Source organism: Lotus japonicus, chromosome 5 (genome assembly GCF_012489685.1).
Source record: "Lotus japonicus ecotype B-129 chromosome 5, LjGifu_v1.2".
Classification (NCBI taxonomy): domain Eukaryota; kingdom Viridiplantae; phylum Streptophyta; class Magnoliopsida; order Fabales; family Fabaceae; genus Lotus; species Lotus japonicus.
In genome coordinates, this window is record NC_080045.1 from 50630862 (window position 1) to 50643324 (window position 12463).

At 35.1% G+C, this 12463-nt stretch overlaps 1 pseudogene; it reads left to right on the top strand.

The window, feature by feature from the left end:
* The first annotated feature begins 2569 nt into the window (after positions 1 to 2569).
* LOC130720923 (putative F-box protein PP2-B2) lies at positions 2570 to 4383 on the top strand (annotated as a pseudogene).
* The last annotated feature ends 8080 nt before the right edge of the window (positions 4384 to 12463 follow it).

The following is a 12463-nucleotide window of genomic DNA, read 5'->3' on the forward strand; positions in this document are numbered from 1 at the left end:
TGGTGGGGAGTTTTGAATGGATTATCCAGCACGGTAGTGTGAAGGGGTTTTGAATGGAGTTTGACTGGTCTTTTGAGGAAACAATACAACAACAGCACCACCCCAAAGTGAAACATTGTGAAAAACCATAACAAAAACCCTCAAAAGACCAGTCAAACTCCATTCAAAACTCTCCACCACCACTGAATATACCAGTTAAAAACCATAACAAAACCCAATGAGGACAACTCCAAGTTGTTTGACAATTAAAAAAATCCCTTCGAGCTCACTGCAAAGCACGAATGGGACCACATGCTCCGGGAAGAATCAGTCAAGAGCCCCTTTAGGCGAAACCTCAACCACCGGAATCGCTGCGACCTCTTAGATCGAAGCTCCTAGAACCATCTGCTTACCTGTTGCAAGAATTTTCCTTGGCCAGCATCTCTACCGATGCTCCGTCAGTGTAGTCTCCTCAGTAACCGCTAAGCCCTCGCTAACACCGCCACAACCCAAGATAGGGTAGAAGTAGGGCTCCCCCATAAATCCATATGCGATAGAACCAGAGATGCCCAACCCTAGTTCGGGAAAAAGAGCCTCGATGGGGAACCTCCCATTTTTCTAACCGAAGAAGCCATGCCACCTAGACACCCAGAGGCGCGGGTCTTTGGGAAAAGGAATGTGACGAGCAAACATGCAAGGAGGGATCAGAGAGAGGCTTAAGATCCTCATCACTTCATCGTCTGAAAATGTCACGTTTCGTCGAACCTTCACAAACCTTTTAAATGGCCTACTCAAGACGGCTTTGACGAACCCTCCTTTTTCATTTTCCCGATCTAAGTCGCCGCTCTCGCACGCCAGAACCCCATCGTCGTTCGCATCTTCATTTGGGACTGTACTACCACTAGAAGTGAGCTCGTGCCGCCGCAAGCCAGCGAAGGGAAGGAGGAATGATAATACAATTAACTTTTGATAATTTATTTCATCGTTTAATTCCTTAACATTATTCTACTCAAATTATTCATGACGATTGAAAACCATATTGAAATAATTTTAATATTTAATATATTATTTTAAGTATATTTTCTTTAATTACTAATAGAGTTAATAATATAAAGAGTAATTATATTTATTTATAAGTTTTGACCAAATTATAATAATTAATATTTCCATTAATATTTTGTCATATAAGTTTTACTAATATATGGAAAATATTTCATATTTTTATCTTATATAAGTAATTTTTAATAACTAATATACTCTAATTGTGAAACAATAAGAGATCAATAATTACTATACACTAATTTTGCATAATAATCTAATAAGACTCCATCAATTCTTCATGTCATAATTAAATTTGTATTTAAAAAATTTTAAAATTAAAAATGGAGTAATATAATTGGATGCATATGTGAATTTTTTACGTTGGAAAAAATTATATCCAAAAAACTAATGTACTCAATAATACCATTAGAAATATTTAAAGTTTTTAAAATGAAATAATAATTAGTTAGTATTTTTTGTTACAAAATAAATATGATAAAATCCCACAAAGAGGCCCACGTAAAGAGGTCCATGATATTAAAGAGAATGTAAATGATTATTAGATATGTTAATATTTAATATACTTGATAAATATATTTATATTATTTGAATCCAAATTTATAACAACCTACCATATCCATATGTGAATGAATTATAGTATATATATAAGTTACACATTCTTTTTATTTTAATAATTATTCTTATTTTTGCATGTTGACTTGATAGTCAAAGTGTTTTAAGGTTACCAAAGACCGCAAAAAGAAGACATATTAGGGAGACATGACATGATGATGGAGTAAAAGGAGCCTAGTCAATCAAATTAATTTTAATTAATATTATCTAAAATGAATTTTATTAATATATATATATATATATATATTAATGACTCCTATATATACATAATATGGTTATTTAGTTTTACACAATTAAACAATGAAGTTGCTGCCAGAAGGATGTATTGTCTCGTACCACTCCGGTGGATACTGCCAGGTTGTCCCTCGTTTCTAAGATCTTCCTCTCCGCCGCCGATTTCGACGTTGTTTGGGATCATTTTCTCCCTTCGGATTTTCATTCCATTGTTAATGTATATCATCTTAAAATTTTGAAAAAATGATTTCTCTACTATTATCAAATATTAATTGATTACTTTATTATATTATAGTAATGTAAATTAACATTATAGTATAAATTAATTACTAAAAACAAGTCTTATTTTACACATTTTTGTACTCTAAATTTAAGTCAGAGTAATTGTAATTATAATTAAAATAATTATTTATTTATTATAATGTAAAATTTCAACTAAAATTTTGGAAAAAGGAATAAAATTTCATGACTTCAATACCAGTTTTGCATTGCGCGAGTTCAATACTAGTGGAGAGTAAGATTTTAGATAATTAAAAATGAAGTAAATGTCATTCATCAAACCTTGTGGAAGTGAGTCTATTTGACCCCATATATTTAGATAATATTAAGATTCATAATTATGTTCTAGCTTTGAGTGTAGAGTCAAAAATCGATCGGCTGGGTGGAGTGGAGAAGAAAACGAATGGAGTTTTTATCAGAGGGATGCATTGCTACCATACTGTCTCATACCACTCCAGTGGATGCAGCCAGGCTCTCCGTGGTTTCTAAGATCTTCCGCTCCGCCGCCGATTCTGACGTTGTGTGGGATCGTTTTCTCCCTTCCGATTTCAATTCCATCGTTTCCCAGTACTCTCCTTCTCTGGCTAACGCTTCATCAAAGAAATCCCTCTACCTCGCTCTCTCTGATCACCCTATCATCATCGACGATGGTAAAAAGGTAACCACTTCCATCATCAATCTCATCTGATTGTTTAATTTCTCTGATTAGGAATTTTTGATCAAATGATCAATTAACATTTGAGTGCCATTCTGAAATGCATGCAGAGCTTTCAACTGGACAGGAAGAGCGGAAAGAAGCATTTCATGCTTGGTGCCAAAGCTCTATTCATTGCTTGGGATAACGGTGAGAATTACTGGCGCTGGACAACGCTCCCAGAGTCAAGGTCAGATTTTGGGTACATTGTAATTGTTTTACTACTATTAGTTATGGCTACCACTTATTTTACTGAACTGGGCATTGAGTTAATTAGTTGATTCAACATCCTCTTGAAAAGTGAACACTATACCATTAGGGTTTTCTTTTGTTTGTTTAGCTTGTCATTTCTTTCTTTGATTCAATACCCTCTTGAAAACTTCGGAGTATAATAAAGTTGGGTAATAATTGGTGTTGCTACAATTGTCACTTTGCACCTTTGTACCCTTAGAATTAGAATTCAGGTTATTCCTAATTGCTCTACCTCAAAAAGCTAGTTCTGACCCTTCATAAAAATTTATTTAGCACAATACCTCTTGTTAATGTGAGGCCTTAATGAACCCTATGAAATAATAGAAACTAGATCAACTCCTTATTTAATGGCTACAAATTTAATTGGATCCTCCCATTCTTTGCTGCTACGAAAGAAAATTCATTACATCTACACACATACTTGCGTATGTGCAATCCAGCTTCGCACTGAAATTCATTTGTCATGTGGCAATTTCTGCTTCATTGAAATTCGCACATTCATTTAGATTTGTTGGTGTCTCAAGTTGAGAAATGATTTCTTCCTTTCATTATTCCCCCATGTTGTAAGATCTGGTTCTGATATAATTACACAGCTATCAAATGTTTAAATTTCAATGCATCAATAATCTGATAGGATAGAATCTAATCACAACTAATGTGCTTATTAAAACAGTAGTATTGGAGTTATTTTTTTACTAAGCTAGTTTTAGTAAACATTAAACTAGATCACAGTTAGTATATCTACAAGACTATGCTGCTGTATAAATACTCCTTTAGTGAGGCAATGAATCGCTCTTGACATTTTTTTTCATGTATCCTTATCTTTTTAACTTTGCAAAATTATGAACAGGTTTCCTGAAGTTGTTGTGCTTCAGCAATTGTCATTGCTTGAAATTCGTGGGATGATGAACACATTTTTACTGTCCCCAAATACTTAGTATGGAGCTTTTCTTGTATACAAGATTATCAATGCCCCAAATGATCAAAACTTTCCTGTGGTGTTAACAATCAGCAACATAGGTGATCAGATTATTACCAAAGTGGCATGTTTGAATCCAGACTCATTGGAAGGCGAAACATACGACTTAATTAATAGACTACAAGGTCCGAGTGTGAGAACCGATGGGTGGTTGGAGATTGAGATGGGCGAGTTCTCCAATTCAGGCCTTGAAGATGAAGAAGTTGAGATGAGTGTTGTGCAGATAAATAGTTATTTTAATACCAGTCTCATTATTGAAGGAATAGAAGTTAGGCCTAAGGAAGACAATTAAGCAACTAAATTTATTTCACTAAACTATGCATGCATGGGTCTTGTGTTTTGGATGACATATAATGCTTCCAGATTTGAAGCTTGAAGTTTTGAACCTACCATGTGCATGTGATGTGCTCTCTTGCCATGCTATACTGTCTATCGTAATTCTTATAACATGATAATGTTTATATATCCTGAGATAATTATGTATTTTTGGATATTAGTCTTGATTGGATGAACTTTCAATTGAATTAGAACTTTAACCTGTGCAAAAATGTTATTAAAATATTAAAAATTAAATATTGGTTTTAAATATAATTTATATTGTAAATTTCAAATCACCACAAAAAATTTGAGAAATATGGGAATTTACCTTACGATTTTTCACCCAACCGTCGTCGATAGTTTCTTTTTTTTATGAAAAAACTTATTGTTTCATTTCCTCAGATAATCAAGATTAGGGTCACCTGTTTGAATCTGTAGTTGTTTGATATTTTCTGGTCTGAAGACATGTAAGTTTCTGAGGGACGAATGTATTCCCTGCACTACTGGTATCACGGTACGTCTAGCCCAAACTCACTGAAGTTAGAAAACCTTACTTGCCTATTCATTTCCTTGTGCTCTTCCTTGATGTGAAATTTAGAGAGTATATTTGTTCTCAATTGTGTCCATTTGTTTCTTTTGTAAACGATCTTCTCAGCACCCGTTAATAGAAGAAATAACAGGACCATTGAGAGTATATGAGTTCTCAATTAGGTCCATTTATTTCTTATGTAAAAGATCTTTCTTTGTTCCCGTTTTAACAGCTTTGCAGCTCTAAACCTCGTCTCTAAACCTTGTCTTTGATTAGCTGAGTTGAGGATAAATCTGTTGGAACTTCCTTTGTTTTTCTTCCTCTGTTATTTCAATACTATTAGAGCATATGCATCACAACCGGTTTCACCTAGCGTGGGTCAGTTTCAAACTGACCCACCGTGGTGCAGTTGAATTCTGAGCGTTGGATTGGGGTTTAAATGATCCAATGGTTGGCCTTCGTTACCTGTTAATGGATATAGGAGGATTTTGGAAACTAAAAAATTATTTGCAATCAAAGACATAAGAAAGTGAAAAGCTTGATCTGGTTCCGTTCCCTTTCCCATTCTTTCAGATCGTTCCATGGTATCGTTCCATTACGGTCCTCTGTAATCCGTAATCTCCTCCGAAATTCGTCATCAGTGTCAGTGGTCGTAGTTCACCGGCGGTAACGTTCGGCTTCGGTCGCGGCGCTCCCTTTAGCAAACGTCGCGAACCCTAAACGGGTTTTCCTTCGATAAAAGGGTTGTTCTTCTGTGACAACCTCTGAGCTTAATTCCAACCATCGCGAATTCATTCCAACCTGCTGAAAATGGAGGCATTCAGTCGGAACCATAGCCAGGAGCATGCGCATTGTTGACTCATGTGAAGGGACTCTCGATGGAGGTACTGTTCAAGATGGGTTCAAAATATAGCCTCAAATTATTATTAGAATCTGTTCAAATTATAGCCTGAAATTATTGGGGAAATTATGTTGTGGGTTTTTCATTCAATTGGCAATTGAATTGTGTGGTATTCATGCGTGGCATTTAGATGTTTAGATGTTTCATGACAGTTCTTTTGTATTGAGAGTTCACATTAACACATTAAACACATATCTTGTTGTGGAATGTTGTAACTGGGAGCCTTGCCTTTTAACTGTGAGGCAATTGATGGGTGAATAGGCATGAGCAATCTTATATACATGACAAGGTTGATGCTATGGAGTTGAATGTTAATTGCAGTAGATGATAGGCTTAGATGATATCCTGAGAAAGCAGACATTTATTTGCTTAATTTGAGAGTGATAAATATGATCTGATATGTGAATAAAAAAATTGTGTAGCAGTATGTGAATGTCGTTTCCTGACAACACCCCTCTGTGAACAAAATTGGAGGAGCTGATTAAGTCATGGTTTGTTGCCATGAATGCTTATTTATGCAGATATTGTTAGTTTCTGATATTTGCCACTGATATTGGACCCTGATATTGTTACTTGTTGTTGATTTAGAAGGCACTAAAAATGTTTTTGATTCATCTATTTGAGGGTACAGGCCACGCATAGTTCTCATATTTCATACGTTTTCAATGTAGAATGCAGAGACTTTTGGAATGTGACCTCTTTGAGATTGTTAAAGCTGTGAAGTTTATGAGAATTTTGTCATTTTCTAAAGTGGCTTGACATGTAAAACGAAATTCATTCCACTTTTTCACTTACTTGCTGGATTTCAGTAGGCTATTTTACTTGCCTCTTCATGATTACAGCTCAACAGAGTTGTCTTTGAAGCCAAACAATTGCATAAATCGTGTCAGGTAGTTTATTTGTCTAGTCTGAAGTTGAAGAATGGAACCTCTTGCTCTGATTAATTTACAGAATAACCATTCATTCTTCACTCCCCTTTGGTTTGGCAAGGTTTGTGTATTGTGTCCTGTAATTCATTATGCAGTATTGTTTCGTAGCCTTTTCTTATACAGATTAAACTGATTGTTGTTATGCAGGATTACGTTGTTGTTCCACGCCGGTTTGTAAGCGCCCACCCACATTTCCTAGATGCTAAAAAGGTAACACTTTCGGACCCAAATGGAAACATTTTCCATGTTGGTGTGATGATTAAGCCAAGGGAAATACGCGTCAAAGGCGGCTTTGCAAACATGTCTGATATGTATCAGTTGGTCGCCAATGCATTCATACATTTCAGCTTCGTTGGTGGAACAAGATTTGATATACGTGTTTTTTATCATCATAATGTGGAAGTGGACTACCCAGAATTCAATGAAGAACCTCCTGATAATGCATTATTGCTATGTACTGCAAATCTTTCTTCTTCTACTCTGTGCAGTTCCTATCAACCCTTGGTAATATCTATTAATTATTATTAAGTCTGTACGAAAGCAAAAACGATATTGTTCATTTAATTTTTGTTCTGGCTTCCTATAGGTCATACCTATTGCGGTTGTAACCGAGTATCTTGAGCACTGCCCCCCCTACCCTAAGTGTGGAGCTACCTAATGGATTTCAACAGGAATGGGGACTCTTTTGGGACCAACACAATGATCTACGGTGTATGATCGGCGTTGGTTGGTACCAATTTTGTAGGGCCAAGAAATTCAGAACAGCCGATCAGTTGCAGTTTTTCAAGCTTCCGGGAACCATGACTTTCAAAATTTTCATCATTCGCCACTGACATGCAGATTGAATTTGGAAATGGCAAAAAAATCTATATTCAATTAGGTTGTCTCCCTTAAGTGTAGTCGTATCATTCCTTCAATATGTGGCCATCAGCTGGCCTTTATGTAGGTTGTATGTAGGAAAGATGAAGGTAGAACTAATTCTCATAGAAGGTGGAACCTTTTGTAAGCAATATAACAACTGAGATAATGAGGTTTTGGTGCATTCTTTTGTTTGTGATGAACAAACTGCTAATTTGTGTTTTGTCAAAGTAATAATGTTTGACAATAAAACATTGTACCCCACATGCATCATGGGTAAAATCCTAGTGTAATGTGTTTTACTAGGTAAGAATAAATGAATCGTTGAAATTTTTAATAAGAAAATCAGGTAATTTGAGGCAACTATATAGTGGATGTTTCATACTTTCTGCATATAATATTGAATCTTGTAGTGTACTTCCTTTATTTTGCTTTATTTGAAGCAGAAATTTCATTACTTTGGCAAAGTTATTGATAAATATTTATGGTGTGCAATATAAGATTGATTGCAATGGCAAACATTCAAAATCCACCCATTAATTATAAATGACCCGTGCATAGCACGGGGTCTTTATACACAATTTTTTTAGGTTAATATCTAATCGAACCATATAGCAATTGAGTGCGTATGTGTGCGTAAAATAAAGAATCCATTTTTTTACTTAGCGTTACCTACAACAAAATTAAAAGCACAATAAACTACTTGTTGTCAGTTGTAAATAAAAGAGGAAACTAATTGGTTAGGCATGTGAGTGCAATTGGTGTGTCATTGCACAAAAATACAAGGATAAAAGCACAGCACTGCTTATTTTTCTAAGAGTGAACCTGAAGAACTAAGTTTGTGTCATGTGTGAAGGTACAATCAAGCAACATATAGTTTATTTTACTAAGTCTCTTGGGGGGGGGGTCAAGAATGTAAAATAAAAGGAGACAGTGTTTGGAAAAATTCATTGAAACTATCTATTTTAAGGGAAGCATATTATTACTACATTGTTTTGGCTAGCACAACACAAATGCTAAGGCTAAAATGTCTACGCAAAATAATTCAGAGTGTAAGCTTAATGAACCACAAAAAATAAAATTGAAGAACGAACATTAAGCAATTAACATCGTCTGAAATAAACATCACAATCAAACATAAATAACACTCATCATCTAATAATCTATTAGCGTCGAACTTCATGCCGGTAGGTGTCTGGTTGATGCGTCTTGTAGAACCGCAGTTGATCCCTAGCACGAATGCGTTCCTCCCTTCCAAACTCATACCAGCCATGACCAAAGTCAACTTGATTGGGCCTACCATCTGCCCATTTCAGGGTCCATTCATCCAAATTGCCATATGGTAATATGATGTTCAGTGATGGAGGCTTGTGTGGAATCAGCTTAATCGCGACATTGGCAGGGACATGCTGGAAAATGTAGAAAAAAATAAAATCACTTATGAACGGTTATACTTGATAACATGAAAATGAAAGTGGGATGAGTAATACCAAACATTGCCTTCCGTATGACCTTGGCTCAGTGATATCACTCAACCAAGCAAGCTCCTCCTCATCATCAGAATCCTCCTGCTCTATGACTATGTAATCATCATCAGAATCCTCCTGCTCTATGTAAGCTACCTCAGTGTATTCATCATGAAATATCCGAATATAGAATTGGCTCCCTCTAATGTACGTGTAGTGCACCCTAACAGTTCCATTAATGTGGTGCGCTTGATAGATTTCTTGAAAACTTTCTATTCCCTTGTCTCCGTTCACTGTTCTAAGACTCACAGAAAATGTGTTGTTCGCCGGATCAGTGAGGAGAGCATTCTGGTATGGCATGATAATAGGGTTATTCCTAACAAACCGCCTAGGAAGCATCGCAAAATCCTACAAAGATGTTTGCAATAATCATGCCCAGGAACAAATAAAAATAAATTGTACAACATATATTTATTTCATAGATATTGCAAATCTATAAGATAGTCTAAAAGGCGTAAACTTGATGGGCTAAATGCTTACCTGGTCAGGGCGGTGGATAATGATAAAGTTATTTGCATCGTTGGGAAGGCTTGATAATCTAACTTGTGCCATATTCTATTTCGAAAACGGATGTAGCACCTGAAACTTCATTGAACGCAAAATAGGTAATAAGTAGTAAATAATTTGGATAAAACATTAAGATTTCGACTGGATTATCTATATGTATACAAATCAGAATATGGTATAATCAATAAATGGTGGAAGGAGGATACATACACACTTCAATTACTAAAGCCGCAAAAAAAACCTAAAAAATCATTCCCACACCAGCAAAGTAAACAATGCCCATAACCCCATTAAAGGTCCACAGCCAAAACAACTAAACCAACAAAGACCTGCCAAATAAACAAAAGCACTAAGATACTATCCAAACAAACAACACCAGCACGCAGACTTCAGGCAACTCTACAACTTGATAAATTACACCGACAGGATACAAATTAAAGGTTGTGTAGACCGCTCAAATATTGATTTCCCAAACCCTTTGAGCTTAATCCGAACCCAATTCCAAGTTCTCCACTATCAATGGCAAACATAATCACTATCAATGGCCAACAGTTTCAAACACACACTTGACAGTAGCAAACTAACATGAAACCAAATGCAAATTGATACATACCCAGAATGAAAATCAAAATAGGAGGTTGGCAGAGTAAAGGGCTTACCTTGCAAGGAGGCTACGACGGAATTGCAACTGGCCGGAGATTGGACACTGGCAGTAAAGATTGCGGAATGCAACAGAGGGATAGAACTCAGAACTTTAGAAGACGAAGGAAAATTGAGAGTGAGAGTAAAGTAGTAAACCTAATTTTATGCCCATTCCAATGCTCACGAGATAAGAAAGAGGCCCTTTGCCCACAAAACGATATCGTTTCATGTCATGTGCCAGATCTTGTTTTTTTTTTCAATTTTTTTTTCTTCAACTTATTAAATATAATATATGTTTTAATATAGTTTTTTCTCTTTATTTATTCTAATTTAATTTAAATGATATAGACAGAAAAAAAAACATAATGTTGAATACTAATTATATTTACCTTGATTTTATTTAGTCATGTTCAAATGAAGCAATATAAATTTATTCATTTTTTATTTACCTCAAAATTGAATAGTATAGTATATAATAAAAGATACACAATAATGTTTTTTTTTTGGAAACTCACGATGATGTTATTTACTTATTTACTCATGGATTTATATTTCAATATATAAATTGAACATAAGAACTACAAACTAAATATATCTTTGTAATTTTTTCCTACGTAAAAAAAACTTTGGAATTACTATCTCTGCTAACTATTGAAACAAACATTAAAAAATTATTTTCATGAATTAGTTCATAAATAAATTGACAATTTTATACCTTCAAATTATTATATATTTGGTAGAGGATTTGTGAAAGATATGAACAAAGTAAGATTAATTGTAGAGTAAATTTAGTATAATCAAGTATTATGCATGGTACATTAGTCCGAAAATCAAATGAGATATCCTTCACCTTTTGAGTATTAATAATTAATAATTTATATTAACGTATTAAAAAAATAAAAATAAAAAAATGTAAATAATGTATAGAGAATTCTTAAAAGGTGATAAATTAATGATTAGTCGTACACCCAAATAGATAAATTACACTATTATCTTCTGAAAGACTTCAGCAAAGACGATATTCTTCGTAACATTTGGTTTTTCATCCTCCTCATTGCATATGAGGATTTTCAATCCACCTCTTGAAGTAACTCTGGACACAGCAACATACAACTGCCCATGTGAAAACACAGGCCTAGGTAAATATACACCCACTTGAGTTAAACTTTGACCCTGGCTTTTATTTATAGTCATAGCAGAGGAAAGACAAAGAGGAAATTGTCTTCGCATGAACTTGATTGGCATGGTTGGATCTGTAGGAATTAAATTCATCCTCGGGATAAAAACCTTTGTTCCAATGTGTGTCCCAGTGATGACGATAGCACCGATAACATTTGGACAATATTCAATGTTGATATGAGCTTGATATTTCATTAGCAATTTAGGATTGTACGGAACAACAAAGCCATTGTCCAACGGGATATCTCTTCTGGTTGTTGTTACTCCAGTGTTCCTTCTTCTATATATAGGAAATTCGTCCCTATCAAATGATGTTGAGATTGTGAATTTCTTAGGGAAAAATTTCGAGCATTTGCCATTTTTCATACATGGTGATCGATTGTTGCTTGATCCACATGGTCCATGTACCATAAAGTTAGACACGACATTTAAAAGATTGGGATACATATCTGGATTTGGAAGTTCCGCGCATATGACTGAATCTATCATGACAATAGAATTTAATATACATGCGGGATGAAGCCATAGTAGAATGTGAGCATGCGGCAAACCCCTCTTTTGAAACTCAATAGTGTAGGTCGCTGCATTTGAATAGAAAACATTATTAGTGATACACGTATTGCGGTGCAAATGTATATTAGACCCAATATTAAATTTAATAATTTAATTTAATAACTAACAAAAGAGGGGTGTACCTGCCATAGTTTTACCAAAAAATTCGCCCTTCCTAAAGTCAGCCATTAGTTGGTCAAGTTTGGCACGAAACACTCGACATGCAATGTCTGGTCTCTCGTACGTAGATAACCCATGCTTCGCAATTTGACGCTCAATTTCAGGCCATTTAGGGTTGCATGTCATAGTAATGAACAGATCTGGGTATCCAAATGCTTTGCAAATTGCCATCGCATCTTGACAATTGTTGAACATGTAACGCATGCCACCTGTAAATGATGAGGGCAGCACAATTCTTGATCCAATAGTTG